At 42.0% G+C, this 24,439-nt stretch overlaps 1 non-coding gene across 1 annotated transcript; it reads right to left on the bottom strand.

Annotated features, from left to right (window-relative positions):
• Positions 1-18,563: 18,563 nt before the first annotated feature.
• Positions 18,564-18,636, bottom strand: TRNAN-AUU (transfer RNA asparagine (anticodon AUU)). The gene has a single exon. It is a non-coding gene; the product is annotated as a tRNA-Asn (tRNA).
• Between the last annotated feature and the right edge of the window lie 5,803 nt (positions 18,637-24,439).

Raw genomic sequence — 24,439 nt, 5'->3', positions numbered from 1 at the left:
GAACTAATGTGTTCTCTAAGGCCTGGGCCATGGTCAAGCATGGGTTTTAACAATGTTTTGAAACAGGGAGGATGACTAAGGAGTTTTGAGCCGGCCTTCACTAACAATAGGTCCATTTAGGTCAATTCCTGACCCTGATGGTCTGGGTAGTCAATCCTAGCAACCAAGGCTGGGTTCCCATAACAGCCATGAACTGGAGGCCAGTGAGGCCCACCTCCCGAGGCACAGAGATCCGATGGTGGAAATAGAAGGCAGAACAGCCAAGAAAACCAAGACCCTCTCTGTCTGTCTCCACTCGGCCCCTGCGGGTGTCTGGCCTCCCACTCTCAGGTATTCATCCCTTCTCATTAGCACCATGCTTCCCAAATGACCACCATGGTCAGTGGCAAAATAAAGGTAGTTGATTTTTCATAAACCAATTACATTCCATGGAAAGGACTCCCCTTTCCACTATTTGTTGTCAAAGTAGGCTTTCTTTTAGAAGGTATGGATGATATTAGGCAGGAATTCGTTTTCTTGTTTAATGTTCTCACTTAGCAAAATAAGAAGTTAGCACTTTGTCAGGGGTTGCCAAAATTTTTGGAAATCTCACGGGTCTAGGAACCTCGGCATTAAAACATTCTCCGAAAGTTTGCCATGAGGATGCAAGGAGCACCCAAGCCCAGGAGAGTCCTGTGGGAATGAGCTTATGAGTTCCTTTTCCTCCGAAAGGTGGAAGCCTGAGATCAGTGAGCACAGGGAGAACTGGCAGGGGAGTCAGGCAAACATACTGTGTTTACTTTATAATTCTGCCAATGCTCTTCCCAGCTGCCTTTCCATCAAAGAGGAAGAAAAGATGAAAATGAATCTCCCGAAGAAAGAAAAGGGGGACAGGGCAGATGACAGCCTGGAAGGGAAGTTTTCTTATGGATGATTTACCACGCTTCAAAAAAAAAGCGTTCTTCATCTCTTATCCATGTTCTCGATTTTTCCAAAGCCCTGCACATGAGGAAAATGCCTCAAAATGAAGCAAGAACAAGTCTGGTTAGTACTTTCTGTTCCCCCAACTTGGAAAGCTCTTCCTCAACCTTCTCCAACTTCCAAGGCACAAATTAAAACTCTTCCCAGGACCGGTCCCAAGCCGCCCTTTTCTGGGCCCCCACAGTCTCCATTCATGCATCCAGTACAGCGCTGCTCATCAGCTATTTTTACATAGGCCATTTCCTTCTGATTAGGAAAACAAAGTGAAAATGTTGAAACTTAGGCAATAACTTAGGCAATGTTCACTGTGTGCCTGGCCTTTCTCTCAGCAACACACAGATATCAGTGCATCAATCCCCTCAGTGACCCCGTTGTTAAGCAAACCCAGCGGTTCGGCAAACCCAGCATCACCCTACTTTCATAGCTAAAACCAGACCCCTCTGATCTTTCTGCCTCTGACCACAGTCAGTGCCCAATAAAAGTGTGAGTTACAAGACAGTTTGATTTGGCTATTTTAGGTGTTGCCAAATCTAGGAATATGGGGCTGGTCTAGATAATGTATGGGCGTTTTCTCCAGCTGTTTAATTGTGGGAACCTATAATTAACTTGCACACTCCACAGTCATATTATCTGTATAAACAGATATCTGTATCAATATCAGATTATCAATATCTGTATCAATATCAGATTATCTGTAGCAATAGAGTCGTAATGTACCAAATTGTTGATCACTGATTGATAGCTCTGGGTGGGTACATAATACTATCACCGCCTTGGATCTTCGGAAGTTCTAGGAGGGTGTACAAAATTTGTTATGTGTGTGTGAGTCCCAAAAGGATTAGCAAATTAATACATTATGCCTGTGTCAACACTTCTATTTTTAAACGAAACTATTTACTTTCTTAACTAACTTTTGGCTTTACTAACAGCTGTTAGTACAGCAAGCTGGTGTTTAATGAAGCAGGAAAAATAATAAACCATGTTGATGTTATTTCCCAAATAAGTGCTTTTTAAAAACATCTCTTTGCTGGGAAGCCAAAATGCAGCTGGAGAAGATCCAGAGAAATATAATAATATGGTCAAGAAAATGGAATAATTTCTATGCAGCCAAAAAAAAAAAAAAAGTTCTCATTTTCCTGGAAAGATGAGGGATGAAAGAAAATGTGATAAAAAGCTGTAAAATTGTGAAAGTCACAACGGAGATAAACATGGGAAGTTGTTTCCAAATTCGAAAACAACAGAATCACTTTTTCTTTCTACCTTGGAGATCAACCTAAATGTAGGTACCTCAAAGGAACTATCCCTGCTCATGAGTTGAGAAGAAGGATATAAAGTAGTACTAGTTTTTACACAGTGACAATTAGGAGCTGATAATTGGTTTAGAGGTGGATGGATTAAGTCATCGTAATAAATTATGAAGAGAAAATAATATGTGGGAGGAGGGAGGTATTTCTTAAGCTGATGAAGCAGATACTATGACCAGTAACTATGCCTTCTACCATAGTTCCTCAAACCAAATATGCTGAACGGACCGTGGATCAATGTGTCAATATTTGAATTCACATTTCTATAGGTCCCACTGTATTTGTCAGATGATTTGATTTTTGCTAGTATATTTTTGCTTGTACGTACATAAAACTTATCCCCCTCTGACCAATTTCATTACATTACTATGATGTAAAAACAATGGTCTTCTAATAAAAGGTCTTATTTTAGCGGCGAATGATAGTCCTTCCTAACAGAACTACCAGCAGGACCCTAGTTAATACGTAGGCCCTTTGGTTGGTCTTAGGAGCATTAGCCCGAGTTTTGTCTTTGGCCACAACACATCTCCATCCTTCTTTCTAGTGATTCCAAATCCCCAAACTGCCACGTGTTCCAGATGCAACAGCCATGTAAATAAATGATCCCTCTGCTCATAAACTCATCTTGGGCCAGGGACATTGGGTCCTGGCACCCAAGCCATGAAGGTGCTCACAGGGATATATTCTAATACATAAAAGGAGATAATGAAAAGGGCTAGGAGCCCTTCACTGGCTTCGGTTCAACATGCTGTTGCCATTCCTCTGGCTTCTTCCTGACAGAGCCTTCTTGTAGCAGATAATCGCATTTCACCCTTTAGAACATGTGATTTATATTAATGTTGCAGCCTTGCCTTGCAGGGCGGCCGGCTTTCCCATGGTTGCTGGATGCGTGTGGTGTGTGTCCACAGAGCAGGGGCTGTGCCAGCATCGGCATGTCCAAATAAGATCTTGGAGATCTTTGCTGTAAGTGGGAATTATTCTGGCAAAGGTCCCTTATACCTTGCTCTAAATGTTATCCCTCCAAGAGCAGAAACTGACTTTGCGGAAAGGCTTTCTTGTTTAAAAAAGAAAGTAGCAGCTTTAGAAAAGGCGTAACAGCTTTAGAGATGGAAAATGTATATTTTTACAGGCCCTTGTGAAATCAGCTTGCAGTAACTAATAACTATTTCACATACCCATTCGCCTCCTTCGGAGACCTTCCAGGATTCAAGATATCAAACCAAACACAGTCTCATGTGTCCCCAAACTATTTGGTCTCAGGGTTGAAGAGAAATTCCTCTGAAGCCCCAGCGTTCCAGGATGCGGCACCCTACCCACGCCAAAGAAAAAAAAGTACTTTAAAAAATGTGTTTCTCAATATTAGGGTACATTATGGATATGAAATCTTAGTCCAAATCCCCATGGCCATATAAAACATGTCGCATAATTGTGTTTGGGGGCGTGGAGGAGTGTTACAAAATAAATATTTCCCCATCAGAGAACGCTGGGAAATGTTCGCTAACACCTACGCCCAACCCCAGCAGGTTCCCCCGGAAGGGTTTGGCAAAGAACAGGCCCCTCCTTGATGAGGTGCTGGAGTTGGTTAAAGATTAAATATTCATTTATAAAAATTGTGCATCTGAAAAATCAAAACCAAGGCCTGTCTGTGGGCGTCCATGCCGCCTGCGTTCCTTGGCTTCTGGTCTGTGAAATGTCCCGGGTCAACCAAGGACCGTCATCTCTTATTGAAGTGCATCATCCCTTCTTTCTCTAAAGCAGTCTGTGGAACACATCAAGGTTTTTGTTTTTTTTTTTCTTTTTTGGAATTTTTTTCTTTATTTCCCCTATTGGAAAATTCTTTCTGAAACTGTTGATGGTTTGTTTCATAGGATTCCAAGAGATTCCTATTGGCAGGGGCCTTGGGAGCACAAATCAATAGGTGTGATAATTGCTGGTTCCTCTTGGAGGACTCTTGCCTCCACCACACCCTCCAGATAGTCCTTGCTGCCCAGTCACGCCCAGTTGCTCTGAGGAGCCTCATCTGCCCTGTCTCTGGTGGCCATATTGAAGCGGGATGGCCGAGGAGATGGACAAGGGGCTTTCCCTCACTGCCCCTCTCCACTGGAAGGTTTAATGTCCTTATTTTCAACTACTCAGGAGCACTCCATTCCAGATTCAGCAATTTCCCTTCCAGCTCCTGTGTCCTTGACAGAATCCCTTTCCCCTCTTTACACACACATTCACAGCCTCACTCCAATCACACAAAACTCTGTCTAGTTTCATGGCCTTAGTTTGTAAGTGGTGTGATGGTTGCAAATTAGTTATTAACAGGTCCTTCCAAGGCAAACTGCATGCGTCTTAATCCCTTAAGAAGCCTGAAGTATTTCTCTTACCTCTAATGCTGGAATTTGAAGGCACCAGAGCAAATGGGCAAAATTTCAAGGCAGGTTGGCCTTTGAGGACCCTTCCGATCACAACGCCTGCTCTGGCTGCCACATTCAGATCGTGGGGATGGGGGTTTTGACACTACCTGGGACCCAAATTAGTCTACATATTTTAACACCATTTCAATCAGAAAGGAATTTATTCTGGAGAGGTTGGGAGAAGAGAAACTTGACAAAATGATTCTAAAGTGTATTTAAGGGAATAAGTCCATGAGAATAGCCAAGAAAGATTTTGAAAGAAAGAGGAAAGAGAGGGTATATGCTTGATTAGATATGAAACCATGAGTTCCATTTTTGCCTAGTGTGTAGAAAGCTGAAAATAGTGCCTCCCTCATCCTCACAACCACAGAAAGTCAGATAAACTATAAAACCATAAATGTCCTTAAACCCCAGAAAGCTAAGCTCATAGAGAATTAAAAAGCCTGAAATCTATGGAAAAACAGCGCCTCCAAACAGAGATGGGACATAAGTAAGCACTTTTCTCTGGTTGAGTATGTGAAAAGGGACACCAGGTACCATCAAAAAAAATTATTTTTCAGCTAAAAATTGTAATAAATTGTCAAAGGCCAAAAGTGAGCTAGCATGAAAGTATAGCACCTGCGATTTGCAAATACAAGCAGACATCACACCCAACTTACAGGCTCTTCTTCATAGGCCTCCACCCACTGCTTCAGAAAGGATTGAAAGCAGGGCATGAGGCCAAATAAGCTCTCTGTGGTGCAGGCCTGGGGAAGGGAAGCAACATTGCTAAGAGAAAGGCAGAGAGTTACACCTAGACTCTTTTCCCCTTAAGCCACTGGGGAAAGGCAGTAAACTGTGTTGCACTGGGGCATAGATGAAGATCCATTGCAGCTGGGAGAAGGGTGAGAGACCAAAACAAAACCTCTACACCTGGAAAGAGGGCAGGAAACAGTCCTGGGCCCAAGATCCTATAAGAAATCTCTTATTAGTGGGAGAGAGGACATGCTCTCCTGCCCAAGACAAAAGGCCAGCCCAAGTTCAAATGCCACAGGAAGGAAGGGCAGAATTTCTGAGAAAGCCCCACTTCTGAGACCCACATGTATAGGGCTAGCCTGGGACTGCACCAGGACAAAACCCACCCACCCACACTCCCCAGCACCCAGTAACAAGTGTAACAGCCGTCTACCCCATAGGCTGGGGGAAAGAGCATGGAGAAAGAACCTTTCTGAGGCAGAGATACAAAGTGAAGGCTGAAATGAGCGGAAGAAAGAACACGGAGGAAAAATCTTCCGATATCCCAGTCATGACCATAAACATAAGGTAATGCTAAAAGAATCTGAATCTGGTCATGTGCTGAATATAACCATAGCAAACCCAAAATAAAACAAAACCAAGAAAACACCAAACCCAGCTCAAATCCTGCTATATTCACTCAATCTAACAGAACAAGGTAAATGTCCATTTCCAGGCACAAATAGTATTTACCTCAGCTGGTCCACATGCAGCATTGGCATCAATCACAAATTAGGAGAAACATAAAAAAGCGAGGAAAAAAAACAAAAAACAAAACCCAACCTACTGTCAAGGGACAAAGTAATCAACACAACCAGTCTCAGAGATGATCCAGATAGAACTAGCAACTAGGGAATTTTAAAACAACTAATATATTAGAGGCTTAGTGGAAATGATGAATGTGTATGAACAGATCAAAAATTTTATCAGAGAGATGAAAACCATAAGAATCAAGTAGAAATGTCAGAAATAAAAAACATAGTAAAGATGAAGACCGCCTTTGATGGGCTCAAAAATAAATTTGACACAGTTGAGGATAGAAACAGTAAACTTGAAGGTAGGTCAATAGAAATAACCAAACTGAAACAAAGAGAAAAAAACAAAAGCCCAAATAATCCAAGAACTCTGGAACGGTATCAAACACTCTAACTGGAATTCTAAAAAGAGGAAAAAAAGAAAACAAGACAGAGAAATATTTGAAAAGATAGTTGTCAAAATTTCCAAAATAATGAAAGACATCATGCTGAGAACCCCAGGCAGGATAAATACAAATGAATTTTAAAAAGCCAACACACCAAGATACATTATATTCAAACTGCTGGAATTGGATTATACTTACAAACATCTGAAATATTCAACAATATAGAAACAACCTAAAGAAAGATCCAGACGGGTTCATTGGAAAATTCTATCAACCATTTAGAAAAGAAATTAGCACCAGTTATAAGCAATAGATTCTAAAAAATAGGGTAACAAATCTCATTTTATGAGGCCAGCATTACCCTGACACCAAAACCAGACAGTTTAAAAAACGATTAGTATCCCACATGAACATTGATGCAGAAATCCTTTTAAAAATATTAGAAATATATAAAAAGACTACAGGGAATAAACACTAAGTAAATTATAAATGGATAAAATTGCTTATGTCGATGTTAAAAAATTGGAAATTTCAGGGGCGCCTGGGTGGCACAGTCGGTTAAGCATCCGACTTCAGCCAGGTCACGATCTCGAGGTCCGTGAGTTTGAGCCCCTGCGTCGGGCTCTGGGCTGATGGCTCAGAGCCTGGAGCCTGTTTCCGATTCTGTGTCTCCCTCTCTCTCTGCCCCTCCCCCATTCATGCTCTGTCTCTCTCTGTTCCAAAAAATAAATAAACGTTGAAAAAAGAAATTTTTTTAAAAATTGGAAATTTCAGGCAAAAAAGAATAATATATCATAAATAAATGGAGTTTATTGTGGAAAAGCAAAATGGATTAAATATTAAAAATTATGTCTTCGGGACATCTGGGTGGCCTAGTCAGTTAAGTGTCCAACTCTTGATTTCAGCTCAGGTCATGACCTCGCAGTTCGGTTTGTGAGACTGAGCCCCATGTTGGGCTCTGCGCTGAACAGACCCTGCTTGGGATCCTCTCCCTCTCTCTCTGCCCCTCCCCTGCTCATGCATACACGTGCACTGACTCTTTCTCTCCCACCCCCTCTCAAAATAAATAAACTTTAAAAAACTACGTCTTCTACCATATTAACAGCATTTTTTTTTAATTTTTTTTTTCAACGTTTATTTATTTTTGGGACAGAGAGAGACAGAGCATGAACGGGGGAGGGTCAGAGAGAGAGGGAGACACAGAATAGGAAACAGGCTCCAGGCTCTGAGCCATCAGCCCAGAGCCCGACGCGGGGCTGGAACTCACGGACCGCGAGATCGTGACCTGGCTGAAGCCGGACGCTTAACCGACTGCGCCACCCAGGCGCCCCTTAACAGCGTTTTTAAACACACAGAATACATTGCTACTATGTTCACTTTTGTCATGTCTTTTTAGAACAATTGAAAACATTTTAATGTATTTCATTTTACCTTCAATGATTCAGTTCTCAGTGCTCTTCATATCTTTGTTTAGATACATGTTCCTGCTTGAAGAACAACATTTCTGGTAGAATGCATCTGTGGCCAATAAAGACTTAGTTTTCGTTTTCTGAACTCTTGCCGCTGGGTTAGGGTGGAAGGGTTTTGTTTTTGTTTTTCTGTTTCCTTCCCTCAGTTTTATCGGTGCTGTAAGGAAAAGGTTTTGTCCTTTCTCCTTCAGATTGAGGCTTTTGTTCCAGAAGGGGCAAGGAGGGGAAGGGATCATTTCATGGCTCTCTGTAGTGGCCTTTCCGCCCCCCCACCCCCTTCCCCAGATCTGCCCCACAGAGAGATTCTCAGAAGTTTGGTCAGTCTTTTCTACGAGAAAGGTCTGCAAAAAGTGCAGACCCGTATATATATGTGGTCCCCAGGGGCTCCACATTCCCTCACCAGCCCACACTCATTCTCCACTAATTCTTTACCTATTCCAGGTGACTTTTGTTGGTCAGATCTGCACCCAGGAAAGCAAGGGCTCATGGCCTGTGCTTCTCCACAGGCCCCAATGATCCTTAGATTTGAGGCTAATTGCTTATCCTGTAACCTCAGCTCTCAGATGGGTCCAAAAAAAAAAAAAAGGAGTAAACTTGTAGTTTGTCTGGAGTTTTTTGTTTGTTTGCTTTAATCAGAGTGGAGGTGACATTCCTCCTAGATGTCTACATCTTGAGCTTTTTATTCTCTTCTCGCCTGCTAGCCCACAAGGCTGTTACATTCCTCAATATGCTTTCCATACTCACAAGAATGCCTCAGTGACAGTCACAGCTGATGAGGACTGAATGGAGATAACAACACACTAACTCAAAGATGCTCCCATCAGCGTGGAGAGAGCCTCCTTCCAGCAGACAGCCCTACTCTGTGGTGAGCTAGAAGCTGGGGTCTTTAGCCCCACACCAGAAAGGGTCAGTAGAGAGTCCAGCTTGGAGAGAGGGAAACGAGGATACAAGCAGCCTCCTGGGTCCCTTTGCTTTCCAGACTCTGTCTCAGCCTCCAGTGCCTATTGGTCCCCTCGTGGGTGCGATCTGGGAGGCTGGGACCGGCCCCCATTCTAGCAGCATCCCCATGCGTAATGCCAGGAGCAATCTCTTTGCAGCTGAGAGCTGGGAGCGGGAGAGAGTGTTTCAGCCTTTGCAGGTGAAGATAATGGTTGAGAAGCCGCACTTATTGGAAATGGAAAATGGGATCCAAAAGACACAATCTGTTCCTACTCTATACTGTGTACCTTTATAGGTGTCTGAGCTGCTCTGGTCTCCGGTGGGTTCATTCAACTTCAGTCTCTAACAAAAATGAGGGACAGGGCAAAGAGAAGCACACACTCACCTGCTGTCTGTATGGGGCCTGTATCCGTGCTGGAAAGGGACAGCTGATTTCTTTCTTTTTAATGAAGAGCTAATAGGGGCGGCTGAGCAAATAGAGCCTCTCCCTCTTCCCTCAGGGTAGTCTTCATCGTGAAAGTCATTCTCTTGCCTCCAAAGAGACCTTAGTTATGTGCATATTAATGAAATTGCTCACAGAATGCAATACAAAAGGACTTGGTTTCTTTGTAGGGTTTGAGACTCTCAGTTAATTCATATTCGCATCTAACATTCACCTCAAAATACCCCTACAGAGTTAGATTTCATTATCTATGCTTTACAGGCAGGAAAATCAAAGCTCATAGGGAGTGACTAAAACACAGTCACTCAGCTCTTTAGGAGAAGAAATCTCTTGGAGTAGCAGGGAGGACCCAGTGTGCTCACACACGGAGGGAGTCACAGACACCTTTACGTGGGATCTGCTTTCAGCAACCTACGTTCTCGCCTTTGTCACTAAGCCCTCCTGTTGGAGTCTAAGCTTGTCTGTCAGTCAGGAAACAAGAAACAGATGATGTGCTCAAAAGGAAAGTGCAGTGAAGAAACGATACAGTGTAATAAGCAAGATTTAAGGAAATCACCAAGGGACAGTGAAGTGCCCTCACAGCCAGCGTATTAGTCTGCTAGGGCCGCCATAACAAAATACCACAGACTGGGTGGCTTCCATAATAGAAATGTATTTGCTTATAGTTCTGTAGGCTACAAGTCCAAGATAAAGGTGTCGGCAGGTTTGATTTCTTCTGAAGCCTCTCTCCTTGGCTTGCAGATGGGTGCCTTCTTACTGTGGTCTTTCCTCTGTACATGTGCATTCCTAGTGTCTCTTTGTCCAAATTCCTTATGCTTATAAGGATGCCAGTGAGATTGGATTAGGGCCCACCTAAAGGCCCCATTTTAACCTAATCACCTTTTCAAAGGCCCTATCTCCAAATCCAGTTATATTCTGAAGTACTGGGGTTAGGGCTTCAATATACGAATTTTGGAGAGGACACAATTTAGCCCCTAACAGCTAGTAACAACGAGGGAGGGGTAGTTATTACTACCCTATGACTGGAGGGGCAAAGAGGAAGACCCTGGCAAGGATGGCTACATGGAGATGGCCACCTGACAGGAGTTGTGCCTTTGATAGACAGGTGTAGCCAACACAGCCTGGCAAGGATGGGATGGGCAGAATAATTACCCTGACATCACTGTCCACCCCTCTCTGACCTCCCATGGGTAACTTTCTTTGGCTGAACCTAACAGGAAGCCAGAGGCAAGGGAACCCATTGACATAGCCCACAGGTGTCTACCTCCTTGGCCTTGAGCAGGATGGGAAAGGGTGGAGGGGCAAGTATGAGATAGTATGGCTTGCGAACTGAACACTAAACTCTGCTCTGAAGCAATGGCGATTTACTGCCTGGTTTTTCAGTTATTCCTAGGTATGTTCAAAGGTGAGAGACTCTGAGAAGACAACCAAATCTTTAGGGTCATCCTGAGGAGACATTTCCCAAGAAAAGTCTCTAGAGACGTCTTTCCTAGGGTTGGGGTCAAGAGTGTCATCTGCATTACTGAAGTGGGCAGCAAAGAAGGGGCAGGTATGACCTGGGTTTCCACCCTCTCCTCAGAGCCCTCTCAGTCACTGAGTGCAGATGTGTTCATGGGTGCTTGTGATCATACCTCTAGGCCTTTATCCATGCTGCTCCCTCTGCCTGGAGCACCCTTCACACTCCTTTTCACTGACTGACTCTTACTTACTCTTCAAGAGGGGCATCCACTCCCAAAACCCTTTCATGGACTGTGAGGCCCAGGTTAGGTGCTCCTAAGTGCATTGCCATCATGTTATCCCCATTGTAATACTTGTTTGCTTGACTAAAACAGAGACTCAGAATGAAAAAGCCCCCTGGGTGGGGGGTAACCCATGGCAGTAGGCCTTGGCCCAAAATCAAAATCAAAGCAGTCAGCGGGACTGAAGGTCATACTCTGAACTTCCTGTAAGGTAAGGAGACTCTTATTGGAGATGTAATAGGCAGACCAGTTTTATTGTTTTAGCCAGGGGACAATAGCAAGTGATAGGGATGATTACCTAAAGATCTCAACCTTTAATGTTTTATGTAGGACACAGCATAGATGAAAGTAGAGGAAGTTATCCATCCATCCATCCATCCATCCATCTGAGCATACCCTGGGGGGCCGCTGTGCTAGGAGGTCAGGGGGTTCAGGAAAGCCTAAGTGATGGTCCTTGCCATGCAATGACTTACAGCCAGGAAACAGAGATGACAGGTGCATGTGAGGCATTAGACAACACTACCATGGGCTCCTCTGCAGCATTTCTCTGAGGCACGCACTGTCTCCCCCATGTCATGCTAAACGCTACAGGCGATGTAGCATTGCTTCATAGTTATGTAGCCTACTTCAGTGGTTCAGAACTGGGCTTTGGAATCAGTCTTCCATCCTGACTCTTATCAGCTCTGACATTGGACACATTATTTCATCTCTGTGAAGCTATGTCATCATCTGTACAGTGGAAACAACAGTGCCTTTGGCATCGGGCCGTTATGAATAAAATGAACTAGCAGCACAAATTAAATCCTCAGTAATTGTTAGTTGTCTTAATTTATGCACAAAAGTACTTAGGGATTCAGGAGAGAAATCACCATGGGCTGGGTGGTCAGGAAAGGCTTTGCAGAATAGGAGAAACTTGAATCAGGCCTGGGAAGGGGGCTTTGGAATTTCGGTGGATGGCGGACAAAAGGATGGGTCAAGCAGTGATCCAAACCACTGGCCAAATGAGAGTAATCCTATGGCCTCTGGGCTTAGACCCTTGTCCAACTTATTTTGGTTTTTCTTCTTCTTCAGTCAAGCCTCCCACCTCAGGCAACCACCCCCCCTCACAGCCCCTGCTTCCAGGTCTGCCTAATTCCCCTTCTGCTCAAAACCTCCATGATTTGCTACATGCCATGTGGCCCTCTAATTCCATCCCAAGGCTCCAGAGGTGCAGATCTGCAAACCAGCGTGATTAGCCACCACTGCTGGCTTCCCATTCAGCATATAAATCTACTGCCTGGGATTACCTCATGCCAGAAAACCGAAATCCAAGTCAGATGGTTAAAACATTAATAGCAGTGAGTGTTGTAAAGACTCAACAATGCGAACCTTCCCAAAATGAACCATCCTGACCTCCCTTGCGCTGACAATGCGTGTGTGACATCATGTGTAAATGAGCCTTAAATTTGAACCAGGTGCCGAGAGCTGTCTGGCGTCTCCTGGCTGCTGTATTAACCACTAACATGCACGGGGGGATTCTGAGGCAGTAAAATGAAGCGAAACCGATGGCAGGGACCAGCGCTGGGGTGCAGCAGCTGTGGCAGTGAATATTCAAATCACACCCACCCCGTTGGGCCTGGGGCCCCCAGGCCCTGTAAAGCTTATTTCCGGAGGGCTGGGGAGCCTGGGGAATTTGGCTGGCTTCACTCAGTGACAAAGCCTCCCCCATGCAAATCATTCCATTCTGACTTGATTCCCAGACTTGATTCTGAACTCTGTTTTGATTTGCATCCATGAGGAAGGACTCTGAAGCTGTCTGAAGCAGCAGTTGGAGACCGTCAAAACTGATGCGTGTGGGGCAGGTCGCCTACGACACATCTTTTGAGGGCACAAGTTCCAAGGAAGAGAGCCCGCCACAAATCCTCAGGTGCTGTGATTTCTACTGCACCGGCGCTTAGGGATACAAGTGTGCCTTTGTCCATCTGGTATCACAGATTCCCACAGCCAGGCCTCTGCTCACAGCAGGTTACAGGACAAACAGCCTCTAGAGATCACTAGAAAAATTTGGAGGGATGGAGCTAGGTGTGTATGTGACCTACCATCGACTGTCATAGGTCTGAGAAGGGTAGAAGTGAGTTAGAAAGAAATTAGGCCGAGGTAAAATTAAGAGGATTTTTTTTTTTTTTAATGTTTATTTTTGACAGAGAGTGAGAGTGGGAGCTGGGGAGGAGCAGAGAGAGGGAGACAGAGGGTCCGAAGCAGGCTCTGTGCTGAGAGTGGAGAACCCAATGTGGGGCTCAAACTCACAAACTTGATCCCACTTGATTACGACCTGAGCTGAAGTTGGACGCTTAACAGACTGAGCCATCCAGGTGCACCTTGTTTTTATTATTATTATTTTTAATGTTTTTATTTATTTTTGAGACAGAGAGAGACAGAGCATGAATAGGGGAGGGGCAGAGAGAGGGGGAGACACAGTATCCAAAGCAGGCTCTGAGCTGTCAGCACAGGGCCTGATGCGGGGCTCGAACCCACGAACCACGAGATCATGACCTGAGCCGAAGTTGGACGCTCAACCAACTGAGCCACCCAGGTGCCCCTATTATTATCTTTTTAATGCTTCCTGTTTGTGGTGCCCATTTCCAGGTTATTAACAGTATGCTTTACATACCCATCATCACTAGAAACTAGAGGACAATAGAAACTGGAAACATTGAAGATAGAAGGCTTATGAAGTAATTCTGTCTTGGTGGGTACTCTTCTAGATCTATACATGCTGGTGAAAAGAAGCCGGCGCCCAAGGGAGGTGAAAACCCACACTCCACAGATCCTATAGGTCTTCAGCTCTGAAGAATTCCTGTGCTGTTCAGGGCAAAGTCAATGTTCACCAAGTGCACTGCACTGTTCTGTGAAGTTGGGTGTGGTGGGGTGGGGATGAGAGGCAGGTCCCAGACAGAGGATATAAAGGGGCTGTTAGACATAGTATCTTTCCTAAAGGCTATTACAGAGTGGTTAGATGTAAATATACATGAATTTGTATATGTCATCTAATTTAAAGAAACTAAATGTCGCGTCAAGACGTTAAGAATGGATTTCCTGAATAATGGAGCAAATAGTTTCATGAAGTCAATCTTAGAAGTCCTTCCAGAAGAGGAAAGTATTGAGTTAGGTTTTGAGGAAGAGGAGAAACTTTGGAGTTTTGGAAAACTCTGGAAAGAGAACAGCATGAATGGCCTGTGCAAAAGTATGGAGGCAGGAACTCATGGGGAGCTCCGTAAGATGTCAGGGGTCTTAACAGGATCTGAGGCATGAGGTATTTCCCACAACTCCAGAAAAAGTTCCTCATGCCCCCTAGAGCTGAAACTTTGGAATAAATTAAGTGTGAATATTGAGATGACCAGCTCTGGAAGGTTGAAAGTGCTTCTTTTCATATAGCTTTTGGAAGATGATGATGGTGATAGTCAATGCAGAGAGGCAATTAATATCTATCACCATTTTTGAACATGCCTTATTCAAAGGCCTTCAACCAAGACCTTAACTTCTGTTTGATTTAAAGTTCTAAACTCAGCCTGGCATCCAGAATTCTCTACAACCAGGATCCTACCCTTCAGCTTTATTTCTCAAACTGTTCATTACATCTTTACTCCTGGAAAAATTTTTGTCATTTCAAAATATACCTTTCATTTTCTTGCACATTTATTATTTTCTTTCCAAGTGGAAATGCCTTCCTCCCATTTTCATCCCTACTTTGGTTTTCCTGCAATTTTACTCCGCTGTTAACTTCCTCCACAAAATCCTTCCCATTCATCCAGAAGGCAATGAGCCTTCATCCCTATGAATTTGTCTAGCAGAGGTTTTAATGTTCCTATTACTGACCGAGCTATGTCATTCTTCTAACCGGTGCCCACTGTAGTCTCGTGTGCACATGGCATGCACTATGGCCAAACCCTGTCCTTCAGGAATTGTAATCCTAGTTATAGCATACAGTTTGCCTCTATTGGATTGTAAGTTCCAGGAGTGATTCACCAGCTAAAGAACAATTACTATGGATAGAGAAAAATGCCATGTACCTATGTGACAGACAAGATCATCCATTCACAAATGAGGTTGGAGATGGAGTTTTAAAACTTTCTTGTCAGAATAAAGTTCTAAGTTGCTAGAGTATGGCTCTCTGACTTACTGAAAGCAAATTTCTCTTTGTTTTACTATAGAAGTGACAACATTGTGAAAAGTTTAAGTAACTGAGTCTGGGAATGATTAGACATTTGGGGAAGGGGATTTGATTGAAAAGAAAAAAATCTGGGAAAACCATTTTTACATTGACATTAAAATGCATGAATGCAACTCTATTTATTTAGTCTGGTTTAGCTAATAAGTTGAGAACTATTCTGGATGAGTGAAAGCAAAGAATTTATTTGAATGCAAACGAATGACAAATCTTTAGACAGAGACATGGGGAGTATCCAAGTATTTTGCTTCCCTGTGAAATGCAAATATTATCATGGTATAATCATTACTGATTAACTCTCGATATAACATATAAGCCTATGAAGTTTTATAGGAGAAATGTTATTTTTCCTAAGTGCTGAAATGTTTGCAAAATTGTGTGAATTTGTAAACCAGGAATTGATTACTTAGATATTTTTCCCTTCCAGAGTTTAGGATCAGCAATTACTGGGAAGAAAGCCAACTTAAAAAAAATTTTTTTAAAGGAATATATGGCAAGTTTTTAACAAATATAGACCTATTGGATTTAAAGAACTGTATTTCTGGGGCGCCTGGGTGGCTCAGTCAGTTAAGCATCCAACTCTTGATTGCAGCTCAGGTCATGATCTGATGGGTTGGTTTGGTTTGTGGGTTTGAGCCCCACATCAGGCTCCAAGCTGAGTGCAGCGCCAGCTTGGGATTCTCTCTCTCTGCCCCTCCCCTGCTAGCACACTGTCTCTCTCTCAAAATAAACTTAAAAAAAAAAAAAGGAACTGTATCTTTACTATATTTATATAGTAATATTATGATCTTCCTTACTTTTTTTATATTAAAGGACAGTGGCAAGTTTTTTTCTTAATGCCCTTGATCAATTTGCAAAATAAAAAGTTGGCAATGTCATGACTTTCCCCAAAATTTATTTTGAAGGTCTAAGGATCCAAAAGAAATCCAAAGTCTGGAAAACACTAAAATAATGTTGATGGTCCGAGCTTATTTGGATTTTTAAAAAATATATCTGTAGAGAGTCAGAATGCAGAATTGGATTTCTAACACTGTTTTTCAAGGGATCCACGTTTTCTCAAAGTCTGGCTGACAAATATTGGAAAACATTATTGCTCTACCAAAAGTCCATATACCTCTGAAATACTTAACAAAAAGGAATAATGCTGTGGCAATAGACCATGACTCAGAGGACAAAGAGTGAACCCAAATGCTGTCTGGCTGGTGTGACAGAACAGACTTAGACTTAGGTACAAAATTTAAATGAATAAAGCAGCCTTCTATACAGTTGGTGTTTACTATGTATCTACTATGAGAATGTTTTTATACAAAAACAAAATAAAACAAAATAAAAAACAAAGCTCTAACAGCTTGATGTACTTAAGTTTACATTTGAGATGTGTGATCTTGGGCCAGTGCTTTAACTTCATAACTTTTTTTTTTTTTTTTTTTTACTTTTCTTTAAAGATTATTTTGACAGAGAGAGAGCGCTCGCGCACGCGCGCGCGCGCGCGCGCGCGCGCGCGCGCGCGCGACAGCAAGCACAGGGGAGGGGGAGGGAGAGAGAGAGAGAGAGAAAGAGAATCCCAAGCAGGTTCTGCACTGTCAGACACAGAGCTTGAACTCACAAACTGTGAGATCATGCCCAGAGTCGAAATCAAGAATCAGATGCTTAACTGACTGAGCCACCCAGGCACTCCTGAACTTTAATGTCTAATGTAGTTAATGGGGGAATATAACTGTATCTACTACAGAGGACACAAGATAATGTGCTCAGCCTGATTGATGCCTGGTCCATACATACAAGGGCTTGCTCATGATTGTTACATTATTTTATGACTCTGATAACCTCCCATTCATTTAAAATATCAAAGTCTCTCAGATATAAACAGAGAACTGAGTAAGAGAACCAGGGAACTACAAAAATGGCTTCATTCTTCCCTCACGGAGGTGCCCTGCCCTAGAGGCCCCACTTCCTTTGATTCCTACTTTTACCATCTAACTAGAAGTGGGGTAAAAGGGTTCTGATCCCAAACACAAAGCACCTTAGCTTGCTAGAAGTTCTGGGAGTCCAGTCTCTGAACTACCAACCTTGGTTCTAGAGAACCTAAGGAGATGCCTTTAAAGGGAAAAGCACAGAGCTGTCCCCGGCCCTCAAGATCTACTTTTTTCAAGGTCTGATCTTTTGTCTTTAAAAAAGAGCTATTTCCAGGGTGCCTGGGTGGCTCAGTCGATTGGTTAAGTCAACTTTGGCTCAGGTCATGATCTCACGGTTCATGAGATTGAGCCCTGTGTCCGGCTCTCCACTGACAGCCTGCTTGGGATTCTGTCTCTCTCTCTCTCTGCCTCTCCTCCACTCGTGCTCTCTCTCTCAAAATAAACAAACATTTAAAAAAATAACAGAAGAGAGGCATTTCTCTACAGGCCCAATGGCAGACTAGTCAAGACAGACCTTGGATCAATAAGAGGACATTAGAGTGCTACTGAGGGGGCAACCTAACTTGTCTCACTGTAAGGGCCAAGCAAGGTTGGGTCCATCACATCTTCATGTGGGGACGGTCTCACAACCATCTCTGAGAGGAAGCAGGGGCTTACGTTTTTTCTGGTCATCTCTGGTTTTGAAGTCTACTTTTCTGAGCTTTCTGGCTCGCCTGGCTAGCACATACGCTATTCCTGTTCTGCCCCATGTGGCTCCAGGGAAAGGTTTACACACATGCTCACACAAGGCATTTCTGTGTATAGCTTTTATTGGTTTCAGGAGACAGAGGCAGGCAAGTTAAAACCGAATATTAGACGTTTCTGTTCTTAAAACACCCTTCAGCCACTTTTACTCACAGGCTCCAGACTCCCGCCACTGGCTTAGCACTGGCTGCCTCTTTCCTTCTGCTTCTCAACTCCCAAATCCACGTTCTCTTTTACAAAGAGTACTTTAAATATTTCTTCAACTCCCTCTTCTCCTGCCAACCCATTCTCATAAGGTCTCACCTTCTAAAAAAAAAAAAAAAGAGGTAAAATTCACATCATATAAAATGAACCGTTTTAAATTATACAATTCACAGGCATTTAGTAAACTGTTGTGAAACCATATAGGGTCTCACCTTTCATCCCCAATGACTTATCAAGATAGTTTCCCACACAAAGACATGAAAGATTCTTCCCGAAGAGAAATTTTTTTTTTTAAGATTGTATTTTTTTTAAGTAATCTCTACACCCAACGTGGGGCTTGAACCTACAACTCTGAGATTAATAGTCGCATGCTCTACCGACTGAGCCAGCCAGGCGCCCCCTAAGAGAAATTTAGGGTGCCAGTCACTTCCCCTCCCTTAAACCTTGTTCTTACAGGGATAGAATTCTTTTGGCACTTGAGGAAAAGATGCCATCAAGCAGCTACTTATCCTTTTGGAGAAGGAACTATAATTTGGGGGGGGGGGGCGGAGAGAAAGGTTGTGAAACATTTAAAACAGATTTTTTCACAGAAGGTGGTATTTTTAAAACTAATTTTCAGCTTTATTTACCACTCAATGGAATATCAGCAACTCACTTGCAAATCATTCAGCAAATACTTTTTTATATGTATTTTATACATTATATAAATATAACATTTATTCATATTTGTTTTGCTACATATATATAAATACATATGTGGGTAGCAAAACAAATATGAACCACATGTTAAATTTCAGTGGTGGGCATATGGGCATATTATTCCAATTTAGATGTATGCTTGAAATTTTAGATAATAAAAAGTTGGGGAAAACTCATGGAGTAGAGCTTTTTATTTAGATAATTTATACTAAATGGTATAAAAATGTATTATCTATGATGTTTTAGGATATGAAGGGTACCGGACACATGTCTGGCATCAGCTGCGGTCCTTATACTGAATTATTCAAACTAAACAAACCTCGTAATGGATCCAAGGACTGGTTGACCTAAACAATGATAACAAAATCCTGGAAGAGCAGTAGCAGTGGACGGCATCTCTTCTCAGAACATCACACACACAGGTCACCTCCTCTCCTGGGAATAGCACCCACGTAAAGGACACAACTTTCTCATGGCATTCATTAAAGCCATAAGGAAACTCCCTAAACACACAATGAAGTAAGATTTAACAAATATTTACTGAGCGCCAGTTAAGTGAACTTCTGGTATTAGGAGTGTGTACATGCCAATATAGTATGTGCAGGACATGGTTTCTCTTTGGGGGTTAATTACAACCGAGTTGGGGAAAGAAGGTGCTTAAAAGCAGTGAAAAGCAAATAACACCACAAAATTTAAAGAGCAATTATTACATCGTTGGTGAAAGCGTAACTTGGTAAAACCTTTAATGGGGAGCAATTTAGTAATACCTACCAAAATTAGAAATGTGCATACCCTTTGCCTTAGGATTCCAGTTAAATGGGTATGAATTTATCCTATAGATATGTTCATATGTGTGCCACATGATGTATGTATAAAGATAATAACTGAAGCATTATATAAAACAGCAAAACTAAAAAAAAAACTAAATATGCATAGGAAACTGGTTAAATTATGGTACATGCATTAACGAAATACTATGTGGTTGTTAAATAGAGTTAGGCTGCTTTTGACACAGAATATCTCCAAAACATAAGGTTGAAGCAAAAAATAAACAAGTGGGACTACATCAAACTTAAAAGCTTCTGTGCAAGAAAGGAAACAATCAAGACAGTAAAAAGTCAACCTATGGAATGGGAGAAAATATTTACAAACCATCTCTTATCTGATAAGGAGTTAATATCCAAAATATGTAAGAACTCCTACAACTTAATAACAAAAAAAGCAAATAACTCTATTTAAAAATGGACAAAGGACTTGAATAGACATTTCTCCAATGGCCAGTGGGTATATGAAAAGATGCTCGACGTCACCATTAAGGAAATGCAAATCAAACCATAATGAGATATAACCTCACATCTGTTAGGATGGTCATTACAAAAAAAAAAAATCAGAAAACAACAAATGCTAGTGAAGATGTGGAGAAAGTGGGACCCTTGTGCACTGGTGGGAATGTAACATGGTACAGCTATTATGGAAAACAGTATGGAGGTCCCTCAAAAAATTACAAGTAGAACTACCCTTTGATCCAGCAATTGCACTTCTTTGTATTTATCCAAAATAACTGAATGAGATATTTGTACTAGCAAGTCTATTACGGCATTATCCACAATAGCCAAGAGAGAGAAACAATTGAAGTGTCCACAGATGGGTGAATGAAGAACTTGTGGTATATACAATTGTGGTAATACAATGCAGTATTATGCAGCCCTAATAAAGAAGGAAATCCTGCCATAGGCTACGACATGCATGAAACTTAAAGACACTATGCTAAGTGAAACAGCCAGTCACAAAGGACAAATACTGCATGATTCCACTAAAGCAGTCAAACTGATATAAGCAGAAAGTAAAATGATGGTAGTCGGGGATGGGGAGAGGGGAAAATGAGGAGTTTTGTTCAATGGGCATAGAGTTTTAGTCATGCAAGATGAAAAAGTTCTAGAGTTCTACTGTATGTATAACAATATACATGTAATTAACAATAGTATTGTATACTTAAAGGTTTATTAAGAGGGCAGATTACCTGTTCCGTGTTTTGTTTTGTTTTTTTTACAATTGAAATGATGTGTTTATACATATCTTTAAATATCTCTAAGTAAAAAGAAGTCAAGATGTAGAGGATTGCGCATAGTATGCCAACATTTGTGTGTGTGTATGTTTGTTCTATATACATAGTTAACTAGGCTTACAATATATTTGCAAAGATACAGAAAGTCGTGGGGCGCCTGGGTGGCGCAGTCGGTTAAGCGTCCGACTTCAGCCAGGTCACGATCTCGCGGTCCATGAGTTTGAGCCCCGCGTCAGGCTCTGGGCTGATGGCTCAGAGCCTGGAGCCTGTTTCCGATTCTGTGTCTCCCTCTCTCTCTGCCCCTCCCCTGTTCATGCTCTGTCTCTCTCTGTCCCCCAAAAAATAAACGTTGAAAAAAAATTAAAAAAAAAAAAAAGATACAGAAAGTCGTAAGAGTGGTTGCTTCCAATGGGGAAAACTGGATGCTTGGGACAGACACTGCAGGGAGGCAATTTTGTAAATTTTGAATTTGTACCAATTAAATTTTAATATTACCAATCAAAAAATAGAACATACAGAGAAAGAAAGATACCATATGTTTTCACTCTTATGTGGATCCTGAGAAACTTAACAGAAACCCATGGAGGAGGGGAAGGAAAAAAAAAAAAAGAGGTTAGAGTGGGAGAGAGCCAAAGCATAAGAGACTGTTAAAAACTGAGAACAAACTGAGGGTTGATGGGGGGTGGGAGGGAGGGGAGGGTGGGTGATGGGTATTGAGGAGGGCACCTTTTGGGATGAGCACTGGGTGTTGTATGGAAACCATGTGACAATAAATTTCATATATTGAAAAAAAATAGAACATAAAGCAATTTATAAAAAAGTAGGAAATATATTATATGGTACTAATGACACATACCAGAATAATTATCTAGATAACAAGAGATAAGTTGGAGTAGAGAATGCAGTATTTACAAGGCGGAACGTGAGCTGGGCCTTGAGAAATGGGAAGTGTTTGGATAGGTAGAGGAGAGCAGTAAGGACAGTCCGGGTGTGTACGTAGAGGCTGGAGTGGGGAGAGGACATGGGAAGTAAAAATGGAGAAGCAGGGTAATGAAAGGTAAATCAAGTGCCAGTGAGACAGTTTCAGCGTAGGTATAGTTTCAGCAGACAGTGAGACAGTTTCAGCAGACAGTTTCAAGCGCCAGTGAGACAGTTTCAGCAGAATGTAGGTACAAGAGAAAAGGATGAAATAGTTTAGTAGATGATGCACGGAAATGTGGAATTAATGTGCTGGGCAGCAGGGAGCCACTATAGGCTCTTGAGCAGGGAAGTCATACTATGAAAGCAGGATTCCAAGATCAGCAGACAAAACAGACAAAATAAACCAAAAGACAGACAACTGTCAGAAGGCTAACGCAGCGATCCAGGGGTTGCCCATTGCAATCATCTGGGAAGCTTTAAAAATATATATTTGTGCCTAGGTCTCCACTGCCAGAGATTCTGATTTAATTGGTTTGTGGTGGAACCTGATCATTGCCATTTTGAAAGCTCCCCAAGTGATTTTAAAGAGCAGCATGGGTTGAACATAACTGTCACAATCCAGGCACAAAGAGATGAAGGCTAAGATTCAGGAGCTGGCAGGAGGCTGGAGACAGGATAAAAGCACACTTAGGAGACAGGTCCAAGGAAGAACTGATGTGCTGACAGATCAGGGGTAAAGAGTGGAAAGATATACACAGTCTGATTTATGCATTCATTCAACAGATATTTATTAAGTCCCTCCCAAGTACCAGGTACCATACTGAGCTCGAAGATTTAGTGATGAGCAAAACAGACCAGTCCCAGTTCTTCAGAAACTTGTGGTCTAGTGGACACAGACAACAAACAAGACTTCCAGGGATGGCCTGTACAACTGGGTCTGAAGCTATCAAGCATGACCGCTATCAGACTGCTTGTGTACATCAAGTGGTCGGGGGGAGACGTCTCTGAGCTGGTGATACTTGAGCTGAGGCTTGAGTGATGAGGAGCTGAGTCTTCAAAGAGAGATGTTCTCTCTAGGAAAAGCAGTAAGCACGCAGGGACATGTTCAAGGCACAGAAAGTCTGTACAACGGAGAAGAGTCAAAGACTGATGGGAGATGAGGTCAGAGAAATACGTAGGTACAAACCAAATAGAGCCATGTGGGCCATGGCACAGATTTCATTCTCAATGACATGGGAGGCCCTTGGAGGAAATTAAGCAGTGACGTGATCTGATTTACATTTTTGAACAACCACTTTTGCAGTGTGAAAACAGACTGCAGGTTGCAGGAATGAAAGCAAGAAAACTGATTGGAAGGATAGATTAGAGCATGAGGTGCGCTGACAGGGGAAAACTGTGGAGGGGAATAGATTTGAATTATGTCGACTTTAGGTAACTGGGCAGCATCTAAGCAGAAACGTCCCAGGACAACTGGACACATGGGAAATAGGTGAGAATTTAGGTTGTACCTACTGACTTGGAGACACTTTCAGGACTGAAGAAATGCATGTTAGATGACACTACAGGACTATGGCAACTTTTTCCAAGAAGGGGACTAGTAACAACTTGGAAGAAAAGCCTCTAGTGGTGGGCTGCAGGGCTCTGTAGTTAGTTTTGTCTTTCAGAACATCTTTATCTGTGAATGGGATAAAGAAATGGCAGGATAACGCAGGATGTCAAAAAACAGGGAACAATGATACACTGGAATCAAAACTTAAAAAAAAATCTCAATGGCTGGAAGAATGTACTAAAGTTAACAAGGCAAAATTTAGATAGATAAAAAATAGATACCAAGTGTGTGTGTGTATAACATATATTCCTTCATATTAAAAAAAAATAAAATTAATAGTAAAAGACCTAGAAATCTGGCAGTTCACCTAAAAGAGACCTGGGGCTTTTACTGATGATGTACTTTACAAGCCTAAAGTGTAAAGTCATTGTGAAAAAGCTGATGTAAAATCAGAGGAATTGACATTATTACAAAACTAGAACTTATTTTTCTAGGGAAGAATACATCAGTAGTGAAAATAAACTACATTGATCAGGATTATTTCTAGAACACTATTTTCTGATCAGGCCGCTGACTAGATGGCTGAAGTAGAGAAGGGAAAAAGAGATATGAGATTTGAGGAACAGTCAAGTAATAAAACTATATATATTCAATTCAGTGCTTAACAGCATACTCAAACTTTCCCCAAATATCGTGTTAAATAACTTGGGGAAATAAGGTGTATTTCCCCTGGTTGAGAGAAAACATAGTCTTCAAACATGAAAGTCTTCAGAGATTAAAGAAAACTTGTCCAAAATTAGACAAAAGAGGTAGAGCTGGGATTTGAATACAAGTAAATAGGACTTCAGAATCTTTATTTAAAAAAAAAAGTCTCTCTCTCCATAAATGTATGAAACTATAGATATAGATCTATGTTTTCCTTTTTTTAAAAAATAATTTATTGTCAGTTTAGCTAACATACAGC

The sequence above is a fragment of the Prionailurus viverrinus genome, chromosome B3 (assembly GCF_022837055.1).
Source record: "Prionailurus viverrinus isolate Anna chromosome B3, UM_Priviv_1.0, whole genome shotgun sequence".
NCBI lineage: Eukaryota > Metazoa > Chordata > Mammalia > Carnivora > Felidae > Prionailurus > Prionailurus viverrinus.
The sequence above is the reverse complement of the archived record's forward strand: the minus strand, read 5'-3'. Positions and strand labels throughout refer to the sequence as shown.